Raw genomic sequence first — 24,430 nt, 5'->3', positions numbered from 1 at the left:
TAACTCAATTATCTGGAATGGCTGAGCAAACAAGATCGGCTCATTTAAATTCTAGTTTAAGCCCGTGCACTGCATTTTTATCCTTATAATGCAACAGTGAATGCAGTTCAGTGAGAAACGTACAGTAGGATTCACATGAGGATTGAAGTGAATGTCAAATCAGAACTGACAAAAAAAGTCAAATGCAAAAAGGAACAAAATGTGATTTTTAAAACCCAGAATTCCATATGGTATCATAAGGCAAATAATATTTACACAGTTGATATGTTTCAGTACAAAGCTTTAAGTTTTATTTTCTTCCTTGAGTTCAACGTTAAAGCTTCATGTCTTAAATTAGCCTGGTCTGTCTGGCTGTCACTGTTTCACTGTAAAACAGAAAAACATTCATTACCAGTGAACGTTCAGGCTGTAAAGGTTATTTCCTTGTATTCCAGCATGTTTGGAACTAAATACTTTAACACAATGCAGCCTTACTGAAAGAAAATATTTAAATATATACTTCAATACAATATAGTTAATCAAAATGCTGAAAAAAATGTCCTTGGCTTTTTAGAACAAAACACTTCAATAAATTTGCAGATTAAACTGGATATTTTTAGTTTATTGCAACTTCAATGTAAAAAGAGAACTTTGATATATTCCTTTTTAAGTATATTTCAGCCTACAGTAACACAGATTGATATTTCAGCCTTATCTGAACAAGCTACCTCAATATACTTCAGCTTTACTGAAACAGGACACATTGATATATTAGCCTGACTGACACAGTAGTTCAGTCTGTTCCAGTCTTCTTGACTTATTTGATCCTTTTGCATCATTTACAGTAATGCGTTTACTTTGGGTTGTCTACTAGAAAAATGCTTGTAATGTTGTGAAAACTGTTGGAGGAAAATGCTGTGACATCAATGTTTTTTCTTGTTAAACTCCTAAAAATAGGGGGGAAAGCCCAGAATCACTGTTTTCTAATGTCTGAGGCGATACTCTCCCATCACACTGTGTTGCTACAGCTCCCTGCAGCGTTTTTTGAAATTATATGCAAGTGTGAGGTAAAGTGCGAATTACATCCCATATGGCTCCTTGTCAGTTTCCTTTCTTATGTGCCGGGGATAATGCTGTTTTTCCATTCTCATTCATATGCACCTCTGTGACTGCAGTTATTTGACAATTTCCTTCCTGTTTCATCTCCTTTCAGTCTTCCACTGTGGGACTGTCACAGGAGGAAGCGAAGAAGACCGATGATATGTGGAATAAAGAGGGACAGGTGAGAGTGAGGAGGTGAGAAGTGGATAGGGATAGGTGCATGAGTTATGTTGGAGGCAAAAGTCATCAATAAATCATATCACATGATGGCCAAATGTGTTTAGACAACAGCTTAAAGCACAGACGTTTTCCCTTGGCAATGCAAAGAAAGCAAGAATTGAATTAGTTAAACAGAGCTCCAAGTGATCTCACCCCTGCCATTTACCATATAGGCAACCCTGAATAGAAAAAAGGTGACTTATCCTAAAAAGTTTCTAAGTAGAGATATCCAATCCAGTGTTGGGATAGGCGCCGATCCGGGCATATTTCACAGGATCAGTATCGGCCAGAATGAAGCCAATCTATATGTACACAGTCCTGTATTTGAGTGGACTCGGTCGTGTTTTTGAGACACGCATATCACAGCAGATAAGCTGCTATATTAATTAGTCCAGTTGTCTACACCGACTCCTATTTTTAGCTTTTTCTTTCTTTCCTCAGTTATGTGTGTAAAACACTCCACAGAATCCACAAGAACAATAAATGCTCACTAGGTCCAAAATTCACTAAAATAGAGAAAGACGCCAATCAGAAGTAGTTAAAATGCATGATATATCATCTGTTGCATCAAACACAATATTTTGGACCCAGGACCTGATCCAGTTTTTGGATCAAGTAGCTCCTCAAGAATACAGTGCACCAGATTAATTTCAATATGTCAGATATTTAGTGAGTGTTCACTGTAGGTAAACGTTTATTTGTACAATACAGTGATTGTGACAGCAGCAGCCAAAAACAGCCGCTCTGCATGCATACTCGTATTGCACTCATTATGTATGTGATTGCATACTCGTATTGCACTCATTATGTACTGTATGTGAAGTTGGCATACACCCCTTTTTTCCTGCAATGGAGCGCAGAAGTGAATGCAAGTCTAACTCCAGGCGAAGGCGCAAATGTTGAACAACTTTGTGCAGTTTTGGCGAATATTGGTGTTGGCGCAGTCAGGTACAACGTGAGAGGCGGGATATGTTATTAGTGGAAGGGATTCATAGTGAGCAGGTGGAGTCGGACTGAGCTTTAGTTATGGCTAATTAAACCAGTTCCTCGCCTTTAAAAGCACAGTGGAAACCTGACTTTGATTGATGTCAATGATGTATGAACGGGATGGACGGACGAATGCTTTCGGCCACAGCTGTTGCCAGTGCAAAGGCATAAAAAAAAGACTTGCACCCAAAGGAAACGGCATAAAAACTGCATTTCTCTCAGACCTAAAAGACAGTTACATGACTGTCATTTCAAGCTGTGCTGGCTTTGCACTGGGGGAAAAGAGATCCTAACGTGTTTCACATGCTCCTACTTTACAGTACATGTATTTACATAGACGTACAACCACAGACCTAAAAGACAGTTACATGACTGTCATGTAAAAGGACAGCTTCACACCTGTCAGTTGTGTGTGTGTGTGTGCGCGCTATGGCTAAGCAACATTTTCTACAATTCCCTGATGTCATTTGTCAAGTGTCGGAGGAACTTAAAATAAAAATGAATGAGCGCACACAGACTGTAAGCTCATTGCATAAATTCAATTAAGTAGCAGGATAAAACATTAAGTTGAGAGAACAGATTTTTATTCTTCTGTGTACTGTATATGTCTCGTTCTGTCTGATTACAGCCTGTATTGATGCGATTAGTGTGACTGTGTAACCTACAGACTCAGGGAAATGATGAATAAATTGCTCTAGCGTCCTGCCAGCAGCTCTCTCCTTCAGTTTTGCCAGTTTTCTCTCAATCTTTCTACTTGTCATGCCTCACTTCCTAATTTCATCCCTCCTCAATGCTTTTTTGCCCCCCCACCTTCTCCTCATCTCTTCCTTCCTCCATCCTTTCTCTTATCCCTTTCTTACTGGCATTCATTTGTTCACAGCTTAGCTCCAAAAGTAATGAATGGATTCTGTTGATTTTTTTTTAGTGAGGTAGGGTGTGGCCAGCAGAACAATCCATTAGATTTTGATGCTGATCCAGACTGACATCTGGATCCAGGACCCTTTTTTTTTTTAAGGATTCTTGACCATTATGAGAGGCCAGCTTCAATACTTTGGCTTCTAACTTCATACATAATGCCTGGACAGAAATTCCACAGTAGCATCAACATATGATCTACCACACACCAAAGTCTGATCTGGATCTACTTCCGGATGTGGTGATCCAGAATGTTCACATTTACAGGGCTTGCGGAAAACTTGCTACTGTTAGACAATGAATAAAGCTACAGACTTGCAACTAAGCTCGAGGTCTTTAATCTTTGACACCATGCTCTTTGTTTTCTCTGTTCCTCCTTCCATGCCACTCACTTCTTGTGAATACCTCCTTTCCTTCTTACCTTCTCTGCTTTTTTTTTTAATCATTCCTTTTCTCTCCTTCCTTTACTTCCTCTCCTGCTCTGTATTCTACTCACCTCGTCTCTTCTGAACTCTTAAGGAACGATCCCGTGGTGTAACTGTGTCTGATACAGTAGCTACACACACACACACACACACACACACACACACACACTCTGGGTAGCCTTTCTTTTTGAAGGTGATGTGCTTTGGGGGTTTGTCTGTTCCACTGCTGCCTGACAGCTCGACACACACACACACACACACTCTGGCTACCATATATGCTTCCAAGCGCAGTTTACCAGCTAAAATACTCTATTGGTTGTCAGTTTATCAACTTCACAGCTCCTTCACCGTCCGCTTCACTATTACTTTTTCTCTGTCTCTCTCTCTCACATACTGTCTCATTAGTGTATGGCTCAAGGTGTAGAGAATGGCAGTCAGCCTGCCTGGGTTAGAATGCTCAGTTCCCAGTGAAAGTTCCAATGAGATAATATGTAAAACCATTCCAGCAACACTAAACCACAATATAAAAACTCCATTAAGGCAGCTTCAGTTAGTCTATTAATCATAGGTACTTAACTTTGGCTGATATTACTGACACATCCATTTTCATTTACAGATTTATTGATCAACGTTTAGTCGTGGAACACAGTACAATACAGTTGGCCTTTGCATTGATTTCCTTGTCACAGCAGTGTGTGCTCACCTGCATGTAAAGATAGACAAGACAAACAGTGCTGCATTTGTGTGTTTGGTGTTGGTGCTGAGATGTAAAAGGTGATGATGAAGAGCTGGCTAGCTGATTTTACAGTGCGGGAGCTGAGAGTGAGGTGATCTGTGGGTTACCAGTTACTGGAAAAACTCAAAGGCTACTGTAAATACAACTTAGCAAGACAGCTTTGAGCTGTGCCTTACAGTAACACCATGTGCGGGCCAAATAGACTACAGTAAGATCAGTGCACGCTCTACGCAACTTCAGCCTGGTGTGTTGATGGTTGCACTCAGTTTGTGCAGCGATGCATTGTGATGTTTCATGAATGTACAATGTCACTGATCAGTCCCTGTCGTTTCCTGAGCCTGCTCTTTGTGGTTTTTAGGTTATGAAAATAGAACAGTTTCTTTTAACAACAGCAGAGGCGTCTTTGCTTCAGCTCCACGTAAAAAACTGAATATGCAACATTTTTCTCATTTCACAAACTGCGCCTCAGCATGACATACTTATCCTTAAAGCAGTAGTGTCTCACGTTTCCTCAAATATTGCTATATATTATAAGTTTTACTAAATATAATGTGAATTAATTTGTTGCTCATTTAAAAAATAATTGCAAAAATAAACTGAATCATAAGTAATAAGATGAAGTGAAGTTACAGTAAATCAGTCTCACTTGCTTAATCACAACATTGCAGTCTATCCATGCTGTCAAAAGATCCTGTCCTGGTCTCTCTGCTCCTGCTCCATGGAAAATCACCTTTTCCATGTATAATTGATGAACCTCGGTGCAAAACAGCTGCAGAAGCCAAATCTTTAGTAGCTCCAACACATCAAGCATCTAAACTTTCCAAGCCAAGATGTAAAAGTACACATGCAAAATAAATAAAAGAATGGGCCAAATGATATATTTTACATTGCAAGTGGCTGCACTTTAAGGTGGACTTTTCCTTTAATCAGCTGTTGTCGCTGTGGAGCTGCCCGCACCCCCCAACACACACACAAGATTAGCATGTAGCATCACAGTTGATTCATCTTGAATGTTGGATTAAGAGGTTTAACTTGCAGATTTCCCAGCTTTCCTTCTTGTCTTGAACATCCAAGAAAAAACCTGAAATCCTTGGAGATGTTTCCTTTTTTTCCCAGGATTGACTGAGTGTGCCTAGTAAAGCACAGATGTCTAATATTCCCAAAAGTCAAATCCCCTCTACATCTGACCCTCAGCCATACCAAAAGCCAAACCAAAAGGGCGCCCAGGCTGTGTCTCTGGGGGGGGGGGGGGATTTTCAGCTCTCACTTTAGATCTTTGCCAGTCTGCTACACAACTTTATGCTTTTTGGTTTATGATGCATGAGGACAAAAGGTAAATCCCTGCAACTGCTCAACCGTCTTGTGTCTGTATGTTAAGAATTACAAACTGAAAACATTTTTTTAACTTGTTTTGTGATTCATAGCAGGGTTAGAGTCTGAAAAAAATTAATCAGCCACTATTTCTTTTTTTGGGGCAATGTAACTGTACATTTACAATAAACACATGCGGCAGCATAGTAATATAGATCCAACATTAGATATAGTCAGTTGACCACCAGTCAATAAAATACAACTACACACACATTAACTCCTCTATTTGTTGTGTTCTGTCCATGTAAATCCATGAGTGTGTTTATTAGATGACCTGCATTTGGGCAACATGTTATTAAATATATAATGTCATCCTAGTTACGCTAATGCACCAAATTGCTTTTCACTTTCTCAAAAGAAAGGAAGGAAAGAAGGGAGAACAAATCACAAGGAGAAGAACTGACAACAAAAATACAAAGAAAATCCTCACAGTTTTCAACTGCAGATCAGTGTCATGTAATTCAGTATTTTGGAATGACAGAAAGACACAAGGGCAACCAGTGAAGGAAGGAGAAAACAACCGATGGTGAGAGAAGAGTGAGGATGCCAAGGGCAATGAATCATAGGAACGGTAACAACAATAAGAGAAAATACAAAAAAAAGAGGGACAGATAAAACTAAACAACAGCCAAGGTCTTCTCAAAGTAGCATCTCTTGAACAGCAAGCCAATCAGCCAGTCTATGTATCAGAGATGCTGTTGCTGGTTACTCTGCAAATTCCATCCATCCATCTTCTTCCGCTTATCCGAGACTGGGTCGCGGGGGCAGCAGTCTAAGCAGAGATGCCCAGACTTCCCTCTCTCCAGACACTTCCTCCAGCTCCTCCGGGGGAATGCCGCGGCGTTCCCAGGCCAGCCGAGAGACATAGTCCCTCCAGCGTGTCCTTTCCCGTTACTGCAGAAGCTGCACCGATCCGCCTGTCAATCTCCCGTTCCATCCTTCCCTCACTCGTGAACAAGACCCCAAGATACTTGAACTCCTCCACTGTCCTTGGGCCCCACCCTGGAGCCATGTTGGGGCTCGAATGCCAGTGCCTGGTGGCCAGGCATCTTCCTACGGGGCCCGGCTGGGCTTAGCCCGAACGAGTGACGTGGGGACATCCTCCCGTGGGCCCACCACCTACAGGAGGATCTGTAAGGGGCCAGTGCATAGTGGATTGGGCAGCGATCGAAGGCAGGGGCCCCGACGACCTGATCTCTGGACATGGAGACTTTGCAAATTCAGATTTTAAATAAAAGGTAGATTGGCTTAAATTAAATACAACTCAGCAGTAGGTAAAGTAGTTGAGGCTTCACCTCAACCAGCTAAAATTCTGCTTATAGCCAAACACGGCCATTCTGCATAACAGACTTTGATACCCTCAGAAAAAGTTCAGCTCATTGCATTAAACCTGCATTAACCAATGTGCTTAGCCAGCTGGGGACAGCAAAAACAAGTTGAAAACAATGCTTACATATTATTGCCTCATGAAGTTGTTAGAAAACAAATTAAATTAAAATATCTCCAGACCTCCTGTACATGTGCTTCATGGCATTGATGACTGGGAGTGTGACATTATAGGAAAAGAATGTACAAGGTGAAAGAGCATATTGAGTTTGGAGCCATTTTTGATGCTAAGAGTTAACTGTCTTTCTGCACATGCCAATGAAATGGTTTTAGTGGTTCTGTATAATGATGTCTTCCTCTAAGTGGGCGTTACTTAACATGACAGTCGATGCACATTGACAGTTGCTCCATTTATTCAGTTGCCGCGCCTGCTGCACAAGGTGCTTAGAGCAGCAGGAAGATAGCTGATGATGATATCTTTGGGTGTTTGAGAGTAGAAGCATAAAGATTTATTGATTTAAAATTGGCACATACTGCACTAGTCTTCACTTTAGTTCTTTTCTGCCCCCATTGTTTTTTTTTCTCAGCTTCATCCAATCTCTCAAGCTCCCTCCCCAATCTCTGCACTTTTTACCTTATTCCCTAGTGGTTACCACTCCATATGTTCCTCAGTAGTCTTTCTCTCTCTGCCATGTCCTCACCACTCTATAAATCCTAACCTTGTGAGAAAATAAGAGACCAGGTGTCAAAAGCTGGCTGACTGAATATTTCTTTTCATTCCCACCACTCTGGGATTGTATCCTTTAGCTGAAACGTAGGCACAGACAGCTCAGGAGGAGGCAGCAAGAAGTCAGTTTCTTATTCACACTTTGTCTTGCCCTAACAAAATTATCTGTCTGAGCCTATTAGTTAGGCTACAATCAGTTTACCCTGTCCTACTGCTATGTATTACACTGGATAACAACAAAGTATTATTAGCTGATTTAGAGAGACTAAGCTCAATATCAACTTTATTACAACTGGCAGGGGAGTTTTTATGAGTTTATTTAGTTTGAAGTAAAAATAATTGAGTAAAGAAATGACCCAGAGCCTTGGCAGCACTTTCCTCTCATTTCTTTTCAAAATGAATTATGCATCTCAGGCATGTGACCAACTGAGCTAAACTGCAGCAGGAGGGCTTCACTTTGAACTGACACATATACCGAAATATCAGTGTTGCTTGTTGAAAAGAAGTGGGCATGCATTTCCTTGAGACATACCTACTAGACAGAAGTAAAAGTTTCCTCCAGAACAGTATGGATTTATTTACACCTTGTTAAAATGACTGAGGATTACTAATAAAAGTTTAATATTTTGCCACCATATAGAAAAGGTAGACAATATTTACATTAGAATCATTGACTGTATAAAAGATGGACATGGCGTCATCACTTCCTTCCACTATGCAAAAGTGAAGCCAAAATATCATGAATGCGGCAGCTGCCATCTTGTTTTTTGAAACCTGATTCTGTGCAGTTGCGACCAGAAGTGGAGTGATGGCATCAGACCACCAATCAAAGCTGTCAAATCAACTGAAATACATTATCATTAGAAGAAGAAGAAGAAGCTTTTTTTATTGTCATCGTGACACATACAACGAAATTATGTTTGGAGCCAAGGTCCCCGAGCCGCTGCATGCATATGCGTCACCATCATGGGCAATGGGGGGGTTCAGTGTCTTGCCCAAGGACACTTTGACATGTGGACTGCAGGCACCGAGATTCGAACGTTCAACCTTCCGGTTGGGAGACAACTGCGCTTAAATAACTTATTAAAAACATCCCTACCAGAACATTGACCAATTGTACACACATGAGCATGATAATGTCTGCCACAAACACAGAAGTGATCTCTGGAAGAAATTTATTTGATTAGTACTTTGAGATTTTATTGTGGCTCATGTCCCATCCACTAACAATGGAGGAGGCAGGATTTATAACCTATAATGAAACCAGCCACCAGGGGCTTCACTTCTGGGAGCTCTTAGCGTGTCCATCATTTTTACAGTCAATGGTTAGAATGATAACCTCTGCTAATTAGCACTAAATGATAAACACACCTGTGTTTTAATCAACTTTATAGGCCAAGTATGTTACACATGGCGCAAATTGTCTCACACACACACCAATGGTGGCGCTGTCCCTGCAAGGCACTGCTCTGGCTATTGGGGGCAATTGGGTTTCAGTCGATTGCCCAAAAACATTTCAATTTGTGAACTGGGGAGAGCGGGAATTAAACTGCCTACCTTCTGGTTGGGGAGATGACTGCTCTACCTCCTGAGCCTCAGCTGTAGTAGTATCTGAGACATTTCAGTCTGACTGCTCCTTACACCGTGTCTACACAGAGGGCACAGCGTGAGCAGCAGGCTCGCAGAGAGGCAGCAGCAACTCTATGTGGGTCCTTATAGGATGTGTTCAAGCACAGCACTGAGAGCCAAGTACTCAATGGTTTTGTTTACATATGCAAAATGCAGGAATGATTTTGCTCTGTCAGATGCACGTTACACAGATGAGTGAAAAACGTGGCTGAAATATTTTCTGTGTACTAGACACACTGTTAGAGCCATGCAGCTATTCCTAAAAACACAAAATCACAGTCATGTTTAAACTAGAAACACGAAATATGTGATTTCTGTCATGGAAGTTATAGTAAATTGACATTTCAATACATAGGCCTCCAAGGGCAGCCTTCAATTTAATGACTGAGAAATTTATTACCTCTATAACAATATGATAATTCAAACTTAATTAATAGACCCAGTGGGATACATATTGTCAGGGTACATAATATCAGGACACTGAGTAACTCCGAGCTGATCTGAGTTTACCTGGGAGATAGTGATATCCTCAATAGTTTTGTGGTGCCAGGTTCCCACCATGCCCCTGAGCATTGTTCATTTGACCTTCATCACTGAGATACAGTGCACATGTCCGGTGTGTGTGAGAGTGATGCATCTCTAATCCTGTCTGTATCTTGCCACTTTTTTAAAAGTATCTTTTGGGCCTGTTGGCCTTTATTCATAGTAATTTGTCAAGGATAAAGGGGGAGACAAAGAGTGCAGGGAGACCTGTGACAAATGTCGGCAGCCAGACTCAAACCTGTCAATGTTGTTGATTGACGTAATACGTTCACCAGCCCCTTACCATAACCTTAAGCCAACAAAATGCTAAACCTAGTTCTAACCTAAACCCTAAAACCAAACTTTGATCCCCAAACATTTCTTTGAAGCTGTGTCAGAAAGTAAGGACCAGCCAAAATGTCCTCACTCCCATGGGAAAAAACTCAGCCTGAAATTCACAATTGACAGCGTTAGTCCACACAATCTCACACACACACACACACGCACACACACATACCATATGTCTAGTATGGTGTGATTGTTCTTACCGTGATCCCCCTCCACCATGGCAGACTGTCAACTTGTACACACACACATACACACACCTGTCTGTCAGATTCACCTTGTCAAACTGAGGCATGGGTTCATCTGAGGTATTTGTGTTTAAGGCTGTAGGTTTACATTCACATGAACACAATTATGTGTGTCTCTCTTGACTCTCACTCTCTCCATCTTCATGTGTGTGTGACCAGGCTCTCTCTGTGAACAGATGCCTGCTGTCTGCCCCCTACTGCCACTTTGATGGTGCCACCGGTGCAGACATGCATTGAAGAAGCCACACACACGCTGTGTTTTCAGTCCTTGTGGGGACTTTACATAGACTTGCATTCACTTCCTGTAGACTTATCCTAACCTTAACCATAACCACTATTGCCTAACACCTAACCCTGACACTACCCTCATCCTAACCCTAAACCATGTTGCCATCCTAAAATTCAGTGATGTCCTCATGACCAGAGGCTGGTCCCCATGAGGATTGCCGAGTCCCCACAATGTGTGTGTTAACAGGTTTTGGTCGCCATAATGTAAGTAAAACAAAGGCACACACAGCTAGAAAAAAACAAAAAAAGTTGGACTGACTTCCAGTTGATGTGCACACATTTCCCAGCATTCCAAACAGGCTGGGTGATCAGTGTTTCAGGTGTTATTACTCATCTGTTTATTACAGCTAGACCCATTTTGAAGAGGGTTTAAGTTAGAGCAGTTTAGCCTAATACATAGAATGTAATTTATTATCTGTTTCAAGGTAACAGGGCAGTTCTTGCCTAAACCAAGCATTTCTCTAACCAGAAGTCTAAAGTCTTAAATTTTTGTCTTTATGTTGACTTATTTCATGTCAAACGTTCAAATTTTTTTCATATATTCAAGCTCACATCATCATGTTTAAAAAAGATGGATGTCTTATTTAAAAAAAGAAAAATATAAAACTATTTACATAGTTTTTACATCTGGAATTAACCACTAGTTTCTTAAAGCCCTGTAGTCCCTTACTGTATTTTTCTCCTGTGTTCCCCTCATGCCAAAATTTTGTAACAATTAGCCTGGAATTTTTAGCTTAAACACCAATAAACAGTTATTGCTAGCCTTGAACTGATTTGGCAATCATTACTTGGAAGTGTGAGATTTTAAGACGTGCCAATAAATGCCAACGGAAGCCACATGGAAACTCTTAGCTGAATGCCAAGCAGAAGGAAAATGAAAAAGAGCATTACTTGTTTCAATTAGCATTTCCAACAGTGTAGTAGTTGGTTACTTTGTCTATTCACAGTAACGTATTGTCAGGTAAAGTAAAAAAGTTCTAGGCGTTGTAGTGAACCAGCCCTCTTTCTCTGTGCGTTTGTCATCTGTCCAGGCCATATTTGCTCTGCTCTGCCATTGACAGTCAAATCTGCTCTATTGCTCTAATCTCAGAGATTTAGGAATGTTTGCTCTCTCACTTAAAGAGGTGAAATGCACATGAACACATGTTGCTGCATACTTACTTGTTCACAGAGGTATGTAACTGTCAGTGTGACCTCATTTGTGGTTCTTGTCCAGTGTTGTCTTAATATCTCACTCTCTCATATACACGTCTACAGTCACACACACACCCAGAAAAGAGTTGTCTGTCAGCTTGGGCATATATTATATTGTTGAGCTGATAATAGTTACAATTTGGCCACGTTGCATTAGACCATCCAGTTCTACCATGTCAGTTCCATTTTGCGATAGATTGTGTTAACACTTGGCAGATAAATCAATTGTCTTTTGTATTGACATACAGTATTTTAGTGGTTTGTTTCCTGATTCAGGTGCAGCCCATTGTTCTGATTATCAAATGTATCAGACATGTTTGATATTCACAACTGGAATTGGGGCTGTCAAGCTCTGATGAACACCTGGCCCATGAGTGCTTGACAGCACACAACAATCGCCACAGTGCAATAAATTGTAAATAGAACCAGTGCAATTACCAGGCTGAAAGCTCCTGCCTACAGTGTATATGCAGTTGCAAGAAAAAGTAATGGCACTGCATTGCAGTTTCCTGGCTTTCTGCATAAATTGGTCATGCAATGTGATCTGATCCTCAAAGTTGCAAATATGAACAAACACAAGATTTCTAAGTTGATAAAACACAGTGTTTATTGAATACACCCCTTAAACATACAAAATGATGGTGGAAAAAGTAATGGCAACAGTGTTTTCATAACTGGTTGAACCATCTTATTTTAATAACTGGATGAACCACCTTAGCACAATTTATTTGTCCCTGCGCTCCTACACCACCCACCTTCACACTGTAGAGGCCAATAACTTTATTAGCAATTTTGCACCAGGTAATTGGATCCCAGCTTTCAGCACAAACAAATCTGTTCCTCCGGGTGAGCGAAAGTGAGCTGTAAGACAGCATGGAGATGGAGAGGTCAGTGTTTTGTTGAAGGGCACTTCACTAAATCCTGAGTACTGCAGAGGATAAAATGGCAGTTACTTTTAAAAAAGGGTCTATAAATTTTAAGTAATCCACTCACTATGGTACTGTAAGCAGGTTGGTAAGATTAGGTTTTATGACATACAGCAGCATTTGTAAGGCAGACCTGTCAGTGACTGCATTTGGTGTATGTTTGATTGTTCTTCATGTTTAGAAGTGCTGGTTGGCAGGATTTGTTACCTTCAGATAGAGCCAGGCTAGCTGTTTCTCCTCTGTTTTTTCAGATGTTATGCTAAGCTAGCGAGCTACAGACACACCAACCTGTATGATTTCATTTCAGGTATAGTATTTTGTTAAAGCTTGGGTTGGGAAACTAATTAAAGGTGTTTATACTGTATATTAGTTAATTATCAGCTAAGATTAACTGTCGATGTTCTCAGTGTTTGCTGACTACACAGGAGGATCATTTCCCACACTACTGTAGATGCAAAAGGAATTTTATGACCACATAATTACACAGAGCTGATTCTCTGTCAGCTCAGTGTCCTTGATGTCTCTGTGTGGTCATGAGAGTTTTGCTGCTATGACTCACCTCCTCCATACTTTTACTTTGAGGATGTGCTTATGAGTAGAGCATATGTTTCAAAGCCAAACCTATTACTTGGTTATGTTTTATACTAAATGAGAAATTCTCCTGAGCAGCTATATATGGGAATATATATGACTGAACAAATATTAAAATGTGTTTTAAAAGGAAAGGGAAGTCCCTATAGTGAGTGATAATATTAGGAAGAAGATAAGAGGGAATGACAGGATGATTAGATGAAGCAAAGGCAGGGAATAAAAACATTAAGGGATAAATAAAGAAAAGGAGGTGGAATGTCATTAGATTCAGAGAGGATGACGGTGGTTTGTATATAAGGTGGGAGGATGAATGAATGATGCAAAGCGATAGACAAAGGATGACAGTGAGAGCAATGGGTGGTGGAAATAATTAAATGATGGAAAGAGGCAATGTTTGGTCCAGAGTGTACTTTAAATGTCGCTATGTATCGAGTGCATTATGTGCTTCATCGTACATTTTGTCAGCATGGCACAGAGACAAATCCCCACATGTTTATTGTTCTAGACAAGCAAAGGGACTCCAAATTGGCTTGTTATCAAAAAACAAAACGATAGTGTGACACTGGGGAAGAAGGGAGATGGTATAAATCTCATGAATGAAGTCAGCAACAACCGCAGGACTGAGAAACTACTGATTCAGGAGGGACGTGGCAAATGGCTGAGTGTAGAGAGGGAATCACAATGAAGCTATGATTCAAGAGAGTGAATAAAGGGAGCCAAGTGATAAGTATAGACAGGTGGAGAGATGACAGGATGGAGAAGGGGAGATGCCAGATGAGAGAGAGGTGATGTCACAAGGAGGGAGATTGATGGAGAGATGAAGGAGTTGAGGGAACGGAAGCAGAGTGGAATTTAAGAGCATCAGTAAATATGTCACAACTCCTTAAACTTTTCAGAAAACTTTGGCAGTATAAACCACTTCTAGAGTCCTGAAGAACAATTATAATAAAATCCACAGAGGAAGAAGGTGGAGGTGGTTGAATGGAATAATAAATTATTATTGTCTAACTATGATCTCATTCATTCTTAAACCCCTTATTTCTTTATCTATAGCTTATCTTACTTCCTTGTCCTTATCTTATTTCCTTATCTTAGCTGGCCCCACATTACCTGAAAATTAGCCAGATTTTCAGACCAATTTGCTCTTCCCAACAATTGTGGGGGCGTTCCCCGATGTGAGGTTGCTTGGAAGCGATTCTCAGGCCAAATGATCCTGTAGTGTGAGGTGTTGAATGACCTAATCGTTATGCCTCTGACAGGATCAGAGGGCCCCCGATCAATAATCGTAAGTATCAAGCATGTTTGATATTTACGACTTGGAATCCTGTAGTGGTAGGGAAAATCTTTCATCCAGTATTTCCACATCTGTTTCCTGATGACATACTTTGCAACCTTACCAGCTACTGTACTTCAGTTGCCTGTTCTAAGTGAGACAGCACCTAAAACTTAGCTTGTCTTGACATTGACTTGTCCCAGAAGAGTTTGAAACAACCTAAATGAGCTGAGCATAGAAGGTCATTTTCAGTTCTGGGAGCAGTATGTGTGGCAAGATTAGCTCAACTCACTAAATCACTGCAGCAGCATACAGTTTCACATTGCACTGCATTTTGCCCCATAAATCAAGGGTAAGTTCGCCTATAGGGCTTTGCTTATCAAAGCTCCCGGGCATGAGTCTTTCCACATTTACTGACTGATCTGTGCCCCTTGTTCTCTCCCTGCTCTTCAGACTTGTCTCGACCTTACACAGTACTTGCAGTACAGTTCAGCAGCTGCTACTGCACATTTTGACCCCTGCCTATAAGTCTCCTGAAATAACATGTTCCAGAGGTCTGTAGACCAAGCACGCCAAGCCCCAGGCAGTATAATAACAGATATTCTGCCCTTTGTGGGAAGTGACACTCACCCCTGCAGTGATGTAAAAGTGCATTGTGTTAGCATTTGGAGTTTTGTGCATAAACAAATGCATGTCAGAAGCTCAGACACACCTCTCATTTCAATGTGTCTTAATTACTTTTGATCTTTGGCTCCATCTCCAACAAAATAGAGTCAACACTGCAGGATAAATGTAGAAATTAGTATTTATGCAGTGATTAATGCTGTCTGCATTAATGATCCACAGTAAAAACATGGAGGAGGACCTCTACAAGAAAAGGCAAACACCAACAATATTTCTTCTGGGAATGATCAGCTTGAAGTAAAATGTCAGTCGTAAGGTTAAGTTTGTATTAATAAGTCGGATAGAAAAGATTTATCTAATCACTGCTTTATAGCTCTAAAGAAACTATTAACATCTTCACTGCTCTGTTAAGGGTGAACCATCGTCATATTTTACATAGTTTCACTACATAAAGATGCAGATTTGTGTAAATATATTGTATTTCCAAGATGTTGTGCTCCTGTGCATCATAAAGTTGTAGACAGGTTTTATAGTTGCATTTCAGTGTAATTACAACCTGTTTAACAATGTATTCACTTTACCTACAATGAAAGCGACCACATATGAACACATAGTACAGTTTACAAAGCAAACATTAAATTTGCTCCTATTACAAGGCAAACAGGAAAGGCTTTGTTTTAGTTTTATGCACATTTTTTTAACATAACTGGCGTCCACCTAAAAAAATAAAAAGAACAAACAAATGAGGGAGAAGGAAACCACTAAAGGCAATTCAGGCAGTAGGCCTACCTATTATAAATAAAAAAATTGGAATAGTACCTTTTTACTAAGTAAACAAGGTTTTGTTAGTATATGGGCTAAGAACATCCTAAAAGCATCTACAGTTTCAGATCAGATGGTTTAGCAGTTTGTTAAATGTTTGTCCAGCTAGTCCTTGTTTTATTATGCGTCTGGTTTCAGTAGCTTCACCCGCCACACCCCCAGTAATTCAGAAGAGAGAATAGTCATTTTTTCATGATTTTCAAAGTTAATTTTGTGTACTTTTTTAATCATTCATTTATCATGGTGGTGATTAATACATGTTCCTGTGGTGCGACAAACTGAGAACACCTTTATTTCCACTGTACCCCCAGTTGAACAGAATATCTTTTGCATTTTGCTTTGTATCCTAAATACATAACACCATTCCATGTATACACAGCTGGTGTCGTGCCTGTTAGGGCCTACAGTAAATGCCAAATGCCTGGGCAACTCTGCTAAAGGACCGTTCACTTTTGGTTTATGTACCTGCACAGATGCTACTCTTGTACAAAGCATATACACTGCTTGTTTGTGAGTGCTGAATCACTGAAAACTCAGCCAGGTATGCATTCATGCATCTGATGCTTCCAGTACTGGACATGTCTGCCTTCACTGCGTCATAATGATTGATCGTAAACATTAGGGTAAGTGACTTTTGCACTGATCTGGGGAAACCCACCCAGCTGTGATGCATTAAAAACAGATTACAGGCCTCTGTCCCCTGCAGATTGTCAGCAAGCTGCTGTCAACCAGTGATGGAAATCAGAGCCTGACAATAATGGTCCAACCAGATCTGGATTTAGCTAAAAAAAAAAAAAACAACAAAAAAAAACAACTACCAACTTCTTGTTCTTAAGGAATGGCCTCAAATCTTTCATCAAAATCTTCTCATCTAGCTGTTGCAGATACATCAGTTTCACCAGAGCAGACCAGTGACTGTGACAAGAAAGATTAATGGAGAAAATGCAGGGAGTTAGAGTGGAAAAGAGAGGAGAAAGATTCAGGAGTCTATGCAGATATAAGTGATAGACAGTGGAGGAGAGCAGGTAGGAGGACTTCAGAGATAGAAGATGAGCGTGAAATGAATGTATATGCAAGAGAAAGAGGAGAAGGTGAGGGGGGAGATGAGGAAGAGGAGAGAAGTGGAGAGATTTCGAGAGAAAGCTCAGGGGAGCATTTCAGGGAATTGGAGGTTAAAAGCAGAGACAGCAGATGGATTGGAAATATGCAGAAACAGGTCAGAGAATAAGAATAAAGGCAATGACAGGTGGAGTTCCTGTCCACCTGTTGTGACATACAGGTTTAAAAATGAGTGAAAGAAAATCATGTGCAATGGGAAAAACAATCAGAAAGGGTAGCATCGCCAATGTCAGGGTCCGCTATTCCCAGAAAGGAAACATATTTGTCACTGTGCACAGTGCCAGCTGCAATCATTCATCAAAAAAAGCATTTACAAAACAAGAAACCAAGGCTTTTTTTGGAATTTTTAGACAGCTAATTAGTTTTAAATGTTAAATTAATCGAGTTTGAAATTAAAATAGAATATGTTTGATGCAAAAGGAGTAGGAGGAACTGTGGATGAGCTGTAAAATCAGCTGGAATGAAAGGGAAGTCAAAAGGACAAGAGCAGAAGCAGAGATCACCGAACTGACCGCAGCACATGTAAAGCAAGGACCAGCTGGTGAAAAGATCCAAAGGAAAGAAAGCTGTTGAATGGAGGAGGGAATGGACCAGTAGCAGAATAATTTAAGAGGCAAAAACAAACCACAGCATATGCATGTTGTTTTGGTATTTAGAACCTCTCTGGCTCATTTTTCCTGAGATTGTCACTATTTATCATTCATGAGAATAACATGTTCTGTTAAGAGGGGAAGAGAGCGAATGTGGGACAGCGGGTGATGAGCTCTCCAGATAGTCAATGGAGGGGAACGAGTTTGACCTTTCACCTTGGCATGTCACTGTGGAATTGGCAGTGACCTCTTGGACTGACAGAGCGTGAAGTAATCAGTTGTCCCTCACCCATTTTTATATGCGCTGCTAGAATCTGCATATTATTGCAGATAACAGCACTTTCTCTCCCACACACTCTGTGTTTATATATCTAACTCTCACTCCACCATATGGACGTCCCCGCTGTGTATGTTACTCCCTCTCATTCAAAGTGCAATGTTGCTGTAGTGGACTAGCAGACTGTGCTGGTGGTGCACGAGGAGAAGGGAGGAGGTGTGACACTGTGCTGCATATTTTTGTTACTTTCTCCTACTGTACCTCCCACGCTGATTTAAAACAGTTCTTTTCCTCATTTTCTGTCTCTCCCCTCTTTTTCTGGTTATCTCCCAGCTTCAAGAAGTGGCATTTAAGCTATAAGAACTATGAAACAAGCTAAAAGAAACTTTAGAAGCAAGTACAAATGCCCTATGCTATCACCTGTATAAGTTGCGTTTGTGTATAAGTTGAATTGATATTGTCTTTATATGAGCAAATGAATCACTAATTTGTCCTTGGGTAAGACACTGAACCCCCAAGTTCCCCCCGATGGTTCGAGCCATCGGTTGAGTTGGCGCCGCAGATGGCTGCCTCGGTTCTGTACCAAATTCCTTGTGTGTAACATACTTGGCCAAATAAAGGTGATTATTATTATTATTACTACTCAGATACACCAGGTTTTCCTGAGGTATTTCTAATCATGCAAATTGCTGCTGGCTGTTTAGTGCTACCATCATGCAATGCTGTGTATGTGTGTTATTTGTATGAGAATAATGTACAGTGCGGGTGAGTGAGCTGGTGTGACTTGCGCATGGAACAGCGATTTAGTAGGGATTAGTGTGTGTGTGTGTGTGTGTGTGTGTGTGTGTGTGTGTGTGTGTGTGAGAGATGGATTAGAGGGCCCATGAAATGACATCTCAACTTTTTTTAACATTATGTACTTCCAGATGAAAGAGAAAATCATGAGCATGCTAGGTTGCTAACAGGGTTTTCTCTGGGTTTCCAGATGGCTTAGGTGCTTAATTTTATTTATTTATTTTTTGACATGTAGAGATGTTGATGGTACTGCACCTGGAATTTACACAAACTAAACAAAAAAGCTATAGAAGACCTTCAGACAAGGCCCCTGGCATTCATATTGGATAGCTTTGGCTTTGTGGGCTCAGTTAATTAAATAGCACAAGTTCCATTCAAAGCACTGTACCTTTTGTCTCCTCATATATTTATATCTAGTTATCTGTGTCTGAGTTGAACTATGAAGGCAAGAAGCTTTATGATGTGCTGCTGATTTCTTTCAGCTAACTATTTTGTCAGTTTGCATTCGTCTTAAAAGCTCACTGCCATTTCCCAAAGTTCCATACTACTGTTAATATTACTTTTTTCTGATTCCAGCCAGGTAACACATAACAAAGTTTGCCTGAAGGTGTGGTGAGTGCAGTATTTAATATGGCCACAAAAGATGTGAGACATAGAGAAAGGCAGGCAGACGCATGCAGAGAAAGAAAAAGAGCGGACAGTAAAGTAGCAAAGTACATATTGAGATTCATTAGCTTGTACATTTCCACTGAGGCCAGATATTGTAAATGGAATCCAATACTTCATGCTAATAGGCATGCATACACACAAACACACACAGTGCAGCATAATGGTTATTGACATCCACACATTTAGCCTATTGATGTACACACTATTGCTGGCTTTTTCCCCAAAAGGGTGCTTCTACTACTTTGTGACCACTTTTTCTTTTTATGACTTGGAAACCCACAGCTAAGAGCTCTGCACTCAGTGTGGTTTGCACTGTATATCACCCAAGGAGAAGCATCACCACCCTGCTGGGTTTCTTTAGTTTACTAAATAATTAATTCCAATTGATGGAAGCAAAACAAGCAAGACGCATTTTCATGAAGTGGGATGACTGTAGAAACTGCCACTGCTTTCCCGCCGCTAAAGGATGTGGTTCAAGTGAGTCAAACATAAATTGTTAATGTCACTGCAGAGTGGAAATTCTATCTGTGTGCAGAAATAGAAATTTTTAGTAAAGCAAGAACATTGCTATTTTGTGACCTGTAACAGACAAGAAGATGAGAAAATGACTGTTTTATTCTTTAAATGTATTTAATTCTCATTTATATTATAGATGAAATTGTATAAGATGTTTAAGAGCAACTTTTAATGGTTTTCTGTCATTAAACCAAAACTGTGGACATATCACAAGCCTGGTCACATTAGCACATCCAGAAGAAAAGCAAAAATCCGCTTAAATAGGTACATCATGGTAAATTTCCAATTTGGCTGCATGTGATTATTTTGTATAGCTTCAGAGAGCTACAATAGAGTAGGACAGAGAAGCAGATACATAATCTTACAAATACAGGTCTGCATGTTTCATACAGTACGACAGATTTTACAGGTTGGGTTACTAGTTATGAAGTACGTTTAAGGCTGGGAAAACAGTTGTAGGCTTCAATGTGTGTGGCTGTGGACACGCTTTGTCAAGTCTGTTAGAATAACCCTAGTGATGTCATCAGGGTCATCTCAGCTTAGGCCTGGAGATTTTTAACAGAAAGCCTTTGTTACAAACTGCAGATTTTGAGCTACCAAGCTTGAAGGATGTATGCTGTTGAACTGCCTTATGGCACATGGAGGATCCAGCGCATAGGGGATAAAAGTGAGGATATCTTGACCTCTACTGCATCAGGGGTTTTTTACGTTCTTTTAAGACTTGTTTCAGTTCTGGATTTTTCATAATCCTAATTATTTTCCTTAAGGGCATTTCACATTAAAATTATTTTTAGACATGTTTTTGACATCTGTCACTCCCCTGTCTCATGTAACAGAAGTCCAATCTATCAAATGTGTCAGTCCACACTGGCTCTGAGAGAGGCACATGAGATCATCACCCCTGGACCCCCATGCTTTTATATGCTTCAAGTCTGTTTTCCCCCCTCTGGCACATTTAGTGAATCTCCAAAGACAGCTGTTTAAATAACACAAATCCTCTGTTAATTACAGTATGTGTTGCTGACATCTGTTAGGACTGATCAGGCATCACCGTGAGCTTTCTGGTTTCATTTCCCCCTCTAGTGAGATAGAGAGAAATCAATAAATGTGTGCATCACAATGTTGCTCATTTCTTCTGGATGAGCCTACATGAAAGCTATTTTTCTTCAATACAGTTCTGTTGTCGGTCAGCCTGGTGAAGCTGTTTTATCCAGTTGCTGCCCTTTAAGCTCACTTCTAGGTTGAATTCCCAGTTGGGCATAATGTGGCTAATGCAATCTCAAGTCTACATCTTGTGCAAAACATTAATTCTACTACTGCTAGTGCCTGGGTGATGGTGTATGTACTGTAAACCCACTTGTAAGATCCACAACTTGAATTCCTTTCTTTCTCTGAAGGGGTGTAATAATTTTAGACCCTTTCAGCTTCCTCAGTGTTCATCGGCAACACAAATAGCTATTTGTGTGTGTGTGTCAGAGACACAGTTGATATGACTCATAGGAAACTGGATCAATTAGTGACTCTTGAACATGCACATGTACATCCAAATCCTTCTCAACCCACAGACGAAACAAAGCAAATTCAACTGTTTGATCTTTTACCATGAAACACCTAAGGACATCTTCAGGTTTCACACACTTAAAAACACACGCACAAACAGGTTATCTCTACAGATATGGTGGGAACACTCCACCTCACAACCTCCACCCACTCACACAAACAAAAACACACCTACACACAGTTCTTACCAGTTAGTGTTAAATGTTGTTGTCAGAGAAGCCCTTAAGGCAGTAGCTTCTAGTGTCTCTTCACTGTTGCACTGAATAGTGACATCAGTTTGCTAAAATGGATGTTGCCAGATGCAGAGACAAGGTGTCCAGGAGGTAAGAGGCATTAACTTGCAGATCTCCTGACAGAAACTCAGGAGAGGCCTTGACTGTCTGGACCCCAAAATCAGAGGCACCATAACTGTACTTGAAGGTTCTTCAGAGGTCGCTGGATGACAAGCTGAGTTCTGCTAAGATTTATGCCCATCTGTGGGGTGACTCAGAGGATGATGTGTGGGTCTGCCTGTCCCTTGTTACAGCATCATCTGAAACGTCTAAAGACTGAGTAATAATATAGTGTGAAGCGGCTGGAGCTGTAGTCAAACTGCTAGTTCTTACATTAATCCTTCACTGTCTGATTAATACTGTATATATAAGTTCGGTGTACACACTTTGGATTTCCATCCATCCATTTTCTACCGCGGGGGGTCACGGGGGGGGTCTGGAGCCAATCCCAGCTGGCAATCGGGCGAAGGCGGGGAACACCCTGGACAGGTCCCCAATCCATCGCAGGGCTAACGCATAGACGAACAACCACACACACGCACACTCCTATGGGCAATTTAGAGACACCAATCCACCTAAGCTGCATGTCTTTGGACTGTGGGAGGAAGCCGGAGTACCTGGAGAGAACCCACGCAAACACGGGGAGAACATGCAAACTCCCACTTTGGATTTGATATTCAAATAAGTAGACAGTGATACACTAGCATAGCCAGAAAAAAAGACGCCTCATAAAAACTGAATGTGCCACATTTATTTTTTCCTCTACAACTTGGTTTAAGATAGGCTAATAAAGCTAAGCAACGCCTTTGTAAAGTAGCTCCCTTGCTGTTTTTGTGTATTTTGACTTTGTATGCCATGAATTAGCCTGCTCTGACACACAGTGGAGACTCAGACTGATAACTGAAGCATGGGTCAACATTTAATGACACTAACGTGAAACTACTGAAAAACAGCCTACCTGTACAAGTTGACGGGCACGACGGTGTAGCTTGGCCTTAAATTATTCAGTCACATCATGAGACTCTAAATTGTCTTTAAGTTCCCTCGAGTATGGTTGCCCTGCAGTGGGATTTTATCCTGTTGACTGCTGAGAACAGATGCTCCACGGTGCAGCTAACGGGCAATGCAATCAATACACAAGGCAAACCTTTCACACTGGGGAATATGTCTGTCATCTGGAGAGGTGTAGCAAACCCATTCCACTTTGTTTTATCAGTTGCCCAAATACTGTTAGTTTGAGCTCCTATACTCTAGATCAACATGCATACTTAGAGCCTGTAGTATTTCCCACTGACCAAAAGAGTCTGCTGTGGGTAACAAGAAGGCAGCAGCATTCATTGGGACTCGCACTTAAAACACAAGCTAGTTCTTGAGCTAATCTGAAGGACACATGAAGTTTGGAGGCCTGTAGCTATTGACTCTGCAGAAAGTTGGCGACCTACTTTGCATGGTTTGCTAATTTTCCTTGCATTACAGTTTTTTGCTGTTGCTAACAAGCATTAACCAATACTTAAAATACTTTTTCTAAACTCTTAACACAGCAACACAGTTACATCACACACCTGGCCAAATGGTTCATTTTCGGATAAAAACCACATTTTGTTAAATAAATACAAACTTTACATTTCACAATGCAAAATACCATTTTCTACATATACTAACTTTATCAAAACACAGCAAACCTGACTCATAATTGAGTCGTTTGATCAAAACTTTAGCACTAGTTTTCTATACAACAGGAACATATAGTCAGTCGTAGTGCACAGACTGTCAAAATGTGAAAAAGTAATCACATTACAAAAATGACATTACTTCTCATTGAACTCTATACCATCTTTGATATCCAAAAATGTAGAAATACAGTAATTCAGTCAGCCTTACTGTAAACACACTAAAATTGTGTGTGTGGATAAATTTCATATAGTATATGTACAGTGGAGCCATCAGTACTTTATGGATTATAAAAAAAAGGGCAGAATTGCTGCAGTAAAGGCTTTACGGTATTGGCATTTGCACATTGCTATCAGTAATCACAGAAAAAAGCACTTTGCCCTGTGTTTACAACAATAGACAAAAATAAAACAAAATGACAGACCAAAAAGTCCTAATCTACACGATCATCAGCATTTGGCCACATGTTCTCATCAACATCACACCTTATAATGTCTCTTGCTATGCACCTTGGAAAGAAACGTTTAGAATGCCTTATCCACCCCTGGCAATCTTCAGCTGAGATGTCTCTGCAGCCAGCCTCCATTGCATCCAGAAGGGACATTTGATCATGGTAAATGGACTGTATTTATATAGCGCTTTCTCACAGTGTGTTACACTGGCCAAAGCGCTTTACAGGAGATCATACACCATTCACCCATTCACACACACAT

General features: G+C 40.6%; 1 protein-coding gene across 5 annotated transcripts in view; it reads left to right on the top strand.

Annotated features, from left to right (window-relative positions):
* The window catches only part of htr2cl1 (5-hydroxytryptamine (serotonin) receptor 2C, G protein-coupled-like 1), a 101,262-nt gene that overhangs the window by 6,545 nt on the left and 70,287 nt on the right, over positions 1 to 24,430 (top strand). For 2 of the 5 annotated variants that reach the window (XM_020619564.1, XM_020619562.1), the window contains exon 2: positions 1,193 to 1,275. The exons of 2 other annotated variants lie outside the window; for them this stretch is intronic. The gene's annotated coding sequence lies outside the window, so the exon portion shown is untranslated. The remainder of the gene's footprint in view (positions 1 to 1,192; positions 1,276 to 24,430) is intronic. One more of the 5 variants, XM_020619563.1, reaches the window with a different exon arrangement.

The sequence above is a fragment of the Monopterus albus genome, unplaced genomic scaffold (assembly GCF_001952655.1).
Source record: "Monopterus albus unplaced genomic scaffold, M_albus_1.0 scaffold222.1, whole genome shotgun sequence".
Taxonomy (NCBI): Eukaryota; Metazoa; Chordata; class Actinopteri; order Synbranchiformes; family Synbranchidae; genus Monopterus; species Monopterus albus.
Note: the sequence above shows the minus strand (reverse complement) of the source record. Positions and strands in the feature narration are given on the sequence as shown.